At 37.9% G+C, this 6,717-nt stretch overlaps 1 protein-coding gene across 2 annotated transcripts in view; it reads right to left on the bottom strand.

The window, feature by feature from the left end:
- The window catches only part of LOC111865159 (high affinity copper uptake protein 1), an 11,836-nt gene extending 7,909 nt beyond the window's left edge, over window positions 1-3,927 (bottom strand). Inside the window, exon 1 of one of the 2 annotated variants that reach the window (XM_023852936.2) lies at window positions 3,820-3,927. The gene's annotated coding sequence lies outside the window, so the exon portion shown is untranslated. Of the gene's footprint in view, window positions 1-3,462; window positions 3,705-3,819 lie in introns of those variants that run through there. The other variant, XM_023852937.2, reaches the window with a different exon arrangement.
- Window positions 3,928-6,717: the final 2,790 nt, after the last annotated feature.

Below are 6,717 nucleotides of genomic sequence, written 5' to 3'. Positions count from 1 at the left end.
AAAAAAAAAAAGGGTAAACTATGCACAAAAGGAACACAGCGTGGACACTACAACATGAAAATAGCATGAGTGAAGTATGGGCGTACATTCTCGAATAATCATGATGTGCAGTAATAGCGTGTAAATCTACTGACGTACAAGCTAATGCAGTGTGGCAATTTCACTCAATTAAGAGTTGCCTGAGGATGGTCTTGTAGGGCCAAAACGTGTTGCAATAATTAAGTAAAACGTGATTTTAATGAAATTTTATGAATTTTAAATGTCATTGTAAATGATATTTTATAATAAAAGTTGTGTTACATTAGAGAGGGAAGCAAGTGGACAAGTGTTATATCAATACAACAGGATGCTGAAATATAATATTATAATATGTGACATGTCACCGTAATTTTATTTATTATATACCAAGTCAGCCATGTCTTTTTGACGAGTATGCTTCTAGGAGCATAACATTCTGGTATTAGATGTATTCGTAATTAATTAAATTTTTGTCACATTTATATCATTGGCTAGAATGGGACAAGCCCAGTTTTAATACTTCCTCCTTGCATCTGAAAATGACTAGCTGAATGCAATGTCTAGACCACAACCTTTCTCTCTGTACCTCTTCTGTAACTTTTCAAACATCCCACACCCAGTACCAGAAACAATGTGGGTATGATATACATTTTAATTTGGACAGCCAGAGTGATATGATTAAAATACTTTAAGTGCAAGCTGGTGATTGTAATTAAAATTCCCACCTCTTGCTTCCAATTACAAACTCCTTAACATTTTTGGATCTTCAGATACAGAAATACTGGCAGGTACTCCATGTGAATATTAAGGTCATGGGTTGAAAATGGAAGACACACAATAATCTGATTAGAGCCACAGAACAGGCTGTCATGTACGCTTAGCTGACTTTGAGGACAGCTGCATGAACCATTGATATGTAGTTTTGGGCTGCAAAAATTAAAGTACATGCACTGAACGCTTGGAATTTTAAAGTTTATGGCTACAATGTACAAAACAAAAATAGTAATTTCAGCACCAGAAACAACAATAATAACAAAAACAGTGTGAACATCTAAAGTGATATTCTGTATAGAAAATGTCACTAAATATTATTATAATAAACCAATCAAAGTGGATGAAACTGGTGGAATATAAGTAAGCAAGGAAGAAAGGAGAAATGGAATGAGGAATTGTAACAATCTGGAAAAAGACCTAGGGATATATGAGAGAATAATATTAAAATTGGTCTTAATGAAGTAAAATGTGAGATGTAAATTGAATTCATCTGGATCATGAAAGGGTCCAGTGGTGCACTCTGACATGATACTTAACATTCAGGACCCATAAGAGACAGAATTTACTGATTCAATGTGCAACTATTAACTTCTTAGGTTGGACTCTGTTAGTTAAATTAATTTAACAAAACAGAGACTCATGGTACTGTCATTTTCAAGTGTTAGTATATGTGCGCCCTCCCCTAACAAGTTTTGAACCCACATTCTTCTTGATACAAAAAAGGTACTCCATGGTTTTAGTCTGCAAGTGAACTATACTGACCCAGCGACCGCCATTTGTCGGCTTTAGCAGACTGGGTGTGTTGCATGGTCAGTGCAATGAATCCCTATGGCCATTAATTTCGGTTTCCTAGACTGAAGCCGCTATTGACTTCAAATAAGTAAAGCTATCCCTGTACCAGGCCATGAAGGCCCATAGGGTTGTGAGACGCTGAGGGTCCCACATAATGTAAACAATCAGCTCAAAGATCGCGGTAAGCTTGACAGCCTTACGCGCTGGCCGTGCTTTACCCCCCAGGAAACTTATTAATTCCTGGTACTCATTTCTGTTAGAGGCTGAGTCAACCCCAGGGCCATAGTGCGGCTGGAAGGATTAGATCAATAGCTCCTCAATTACCATCACAAGGCTGAGTGGACCTCGTTCCAGACCCACTACTTCTCAGAAAATGTGGTAGTGCCAGGAATCGAACCCGGGCCCTGTATCTGTAGCTGGAAACTCTGACCACTAGACCACAGAGGCGGTTTTTCTTTATACACAGTTTAACATTAATCCATCTGAAGCCATGCCCACTACATGCACTTTTTAATTTCCTTCAATAAAGAATTCCAATTATTATACATCACAGACTTCTGAAATGGGATCAATACTAAACAGAACCACAGCATCCACTAGTGAAAGGTGATTCCTCTACAAGCAAAGTAATGTATAACATTTTAATCGCATTTGAAATATCAAAATGTACTGGATAAGATACTCACGGAGCTGAGCCCTTCTTGAGAAGCCACCAACTGTGCAACTACTCAAAAATTTCCAAGCATTTTATGGAACCAGAAGGTTCATTACTGTGCTCACAAGAATCTTCCGCTGGTCCCTATCCTGAACCAAACGAATCCAATCCACACCATCCCATCCTATCTCTCTAAGATCCATTTTAACACTGTCCACCAACCTACACCTTGGTCTTCCTAATGGTTTCTTTCCTTCTGGCATTCCCACTAATACCCTATATGAATTCCTCTTTACCCCCATTCATGCTACATGCCCTCCCCATCTCATCCTCCTTTACTTTATTATTCTAATTATACTTGCAGAACAGTACTAGTTATGAAGCTCTTCAGTATGCAATTTTCACAGGATAAGACAAGTGATATAAAACCTCTTCTTCTATAATCCCATACTCACCTTCATGTGGTGCAGCCTTTTCACTAACAACCGCCAATCAACACATGGCATTACAGTTACCGTGCATGTGGAAAAACATCATTATATCACTACCATGCTCATGACAATTTAGTTTTATGTCTGATTAGCATTTTCTGTTGAGAGAATACAACTATGACAGCTGAGTCAAATCTAAATTTGCCAATGAAGCTTGGCAAACTGTGCATACAGAACACCTAATGAAGTTCATATTGGAACACATCTGTCCAGTTACTTCCAATCCACAACTGGCTACACCAGATTTGCTAAATCTTTACAACTTTTTAATTTTTTTTTCAAATATTTCATTATAAACATCCAATAAATTTTTGGAAATGAATGCCCTGAATTAGTAATAGATGGTGATGATATTAATGGGTTATGGGAAATCACAGTTCTACCTTACAAGACGTTGTAACAGGATGAAATAAACTGATTTGCTAAAGGGTCAGCTCCAGCATTAGGCTTTAATGTTAACTATAACTTTAAGTTCTATTGCCAGATGGATAACTTACTGAATAAATCACAAAGGGTTTAAGTATTGAATGAAAGCAGAATTATCTCTAAAGGAACATAAAATTTTTCAGTTTCTGTTCAATAACACCAAAATTACCCTGGCCATCATTATCTGTGCATTTACAGTTTGTTATGCAATACAGGAGACAGAAGTTCATGAAAGTAAAAAAAATAATAATAATTTAAAGCACCACAGAGTGTGATCTAAATTTACTGTATGATAGCCATATATACCTATGAATGAAGCGGAGATTTACTTGCAGTAACTTAACCTAAGAAAGGTATCCAGTTCTTCTGTCACACAATCTGAGTTCTGTTTGTGACTATTACTATTAACACTGGCCATTATAATTTAACTTAATACACTCAATTACCGACTTCAAATTAACTGAAACGCCACTCCACAACGACTGCTGTCATGTATTATTTCGAAAATACATCTCAAGAATTTTAAAGCATGCTGCTTAAAACATAACCTGCCTAGCAACTGTTACCATACTGCTATAACCTTCATTTTACAAATTACTATCAATGGCTTAACTTATTATAACAGTCAGATACTAGGTATATCATTAATAAAAGTTAGCTTACCTTCGCCCGTCACATACCATGTAACTTCTTCTACATACAGTACCATATCATGTGACAATAATGACCTATGCACTAATCTGGATTAAATACGATACTGCGACGACACACTTGCGATTTCCGAGTCATTAGTCGCAGCTGATAGCTCTGGACGTCGGCACGTAAATAACCGACCACAAACTCATTAGTTAATAGCAGTACATGGATATGCAATACTAATACGTTGGGACATAAGCGTTCAAAAATGAATGTGGCAGGTAAGTCCCGTACGATGATATTATCACGTCAAAAGCAAGCCGAAATGTCGTCTCATGAGCTAACAGATAACAGATTGAACTTATGTACCACAATTAATTTACCCGCATAAAAAAAGCCTTCCCCCGTATAGAACGTATAAGATACCGGGTAACCCCGAGAGTCTGTCTGTACTGTGTGGAGAAGGGTACGGTATTTTCTTACGCCGTGCCATAACTCAGGCGGTCAGTCTGTTTAGTCGCCCGCTCGGGTTCGAGCCTAGGTCAGGTCATGTGGGATTTGTGGTGGACAAAGTGGCGCTGGAGAGGGTTTTCTCCAATTACTTTGGTTTCCCCTGCCAATTGTCATTCCACCGACTGCTTCACACACATCATCTGTCATCCTGGGCTGATATAATAGGCCAAACAGTGGCCAATTTGCCAAGTGGACTCAGTCTCACCCCACCCCAAGAAAAAAAGTTATTCTCCTGCTCCAAGCAAGAACCCAGTTTCCTCGTCCATACAGCACATAGCCCAGTCTTGAAAACACTGTGCCAAATGGACTCAGTCTCACCCCACCCCAAGAAAAAAAGTTATTCTCCTGCTCCAAGCAAGAACCCAGTTTCCTCATCCATACAGCATGTGGACCAGTCTTGAAAACACTGAGCCATCACCAGACCTGTTGTCCACTGGATTGGATATTTTAAGTATCATGTACAAGCACTGTCTGATTGAAAGCATTCATATCCCAATTCATGTACAGACATTCTATTTTGGCACTTTCATATTTACACTGCTTTAAATTGAATTTAAGCAATAATTTATGGCCTAGTTTAGGCCACTATAGGTCACTCTTTCACAGATGGTGATTTGGTGCAACTAACTGCCCTTGTACATCTGAGATACTGATATATTTGGTTTTTGGACTTTATCCATCATCCTGGTTTTTAAGATAACTAATAAAAACATGACGTTTCAGAAACTGGATCTGTTTCCGTCTTCAGGTGAATTCCGTCCTCAATCACTGGTCCAGTGATTGAGGCTAGCTCTTTCTAACGGACCCAACAGAAAAGGTGTTTTCCTTCACCTGAGGACGGAAACAGATCCAGTTTCCAAAACGTCGTGCTTTTATTAGTTATCTTAAAAACCAGGACGATGGATAAAGTCCAAAAATTCAATATATCAGTGTGTTATACACCATCGTCAGAATCCTATAGTAACTACATCTGATATAGTCTGGGAGAAGAAATATTTTAAAACTGTACATTTACATGTAGCATAATATTTTAGCAGAATTAATCCAAGCAGTAGGTAATGCATTATGTTCAGAGATCCACACACTTATTCTGTTTGGAATGGAAAAGAAATGTCACAGCAGTGGGGAGGCTTATATTATTTTCCCTTTTTATAAATTAGGTGATATAACTGACTTCAGGATGGGGAATACAATCATACAAAATTGTATCCAAAATCGCTCCCTTAACATTAACTACACTTAAACAAAATTAAAATTCTTGGTGATTTTCAAGTGGTTTTTGAGGCCTTTCCTCTGCATTTCTCACATATCCAACCTTTTCCCCATATATGTAATACTCAAAGAAGGCGAGGGGGGGATATTATATAATTTTTTCTTCTTGCTACTATAACAAAAAATCAGCAACTTGCATTCATTTGTTCCATATATATGCTTCTTATATATTTCCTACAGCTACGGCTCCAGTTATTTGTATAGATAACACATCCCATCTTTTTCTAATTCCAAAATACCTGCATAAATGACACTTAGCAACCTTTAAAGTGATTTAGAACTGGCTCATTCTCCAGACAAAATCCATAAGTCGCACTGATCCTTCAAAATACTTTACCTGTTTCTGGAAATTTTCCTGATTCATATTTCCAATTAAAAAATACTAGTCAATGGGACAGTTTTCAAATTAGTTCCTGTAAGATTAGTGAGAAAATTGAGGTGAGGCAATTATATGGTAAAAAAAGAAATTATGTAAATTTTTTCCTCCAAAACAAACGGACATCATGCAAAGGGAGATATGGTATAATTGTGCTTGGTTTCATACCAGTGTATAATCATATAATCCTGTATATGCCATTACCCCCTTAGAATCTTCTTGATGGCATTTTAAGGGTACCCTCCTTTAAGATAAGCATGTCATGTTGCCTGACAGAGTGACAGGCTGGATGGTAGGATTGGACAGACATGGTACAGAAAAGTAACTGACAGGCAGCAGTCAGAGGGACTGTGACTCACATATCTGGAGAGATTTATGATGTTGAAAGGGTCATAGAAAAAGCAAGAGGATTGGAAATTTTGAAAAAGAGGAATGCAAGCTGAGGGGGAATAGGGGATCTGGGTAGAGACTGAACAAATAAGGAAGACTACAGTGTGAGTCCCAGAATGAAATGTACAGAGCTTAGGGAATCCTGGCCAGGTGACATTAGGGAAATTTGACTACCTCAGAAGAATCGTGTAGAGCTTATAGAATTCTTAAATAAACCAAGAAAAAAGTATGTCTCAGTTATGAACTTGTATCAATAGTGCGGAGCCAGGATAGTGCAGTCGGTATTGTGACTGACTACAGGCTGAGAAGTCAGAGTTTTACTTACCGTAGGGGCAGGATTTATCTCCTTTCCATATCATCCAGACTAGTTCTGG

The sequence above is a fragment of the Cryptotermes secundus genome, unplaced genomic scaffold, assembly GCF_002891405.2.
Source record: "Cryptotermes secundus unplaced genomic scaffold, Csec_1.0 scaffold178, whole genome shotgun sequence".
In the NCBI taxonomy this organism is placed as follows: Eukaryota; Metazoa; Arthropoda; class Insecta; order Blattodea; family Kalotermitidae; genus Cryptotermes; species Cryptotermes secundus.
The sequence above is the reverse complement of the archived record's forward strand: the minus strand, read 5'-3'. Positions and strand labels throughout refer to the sequence as shown.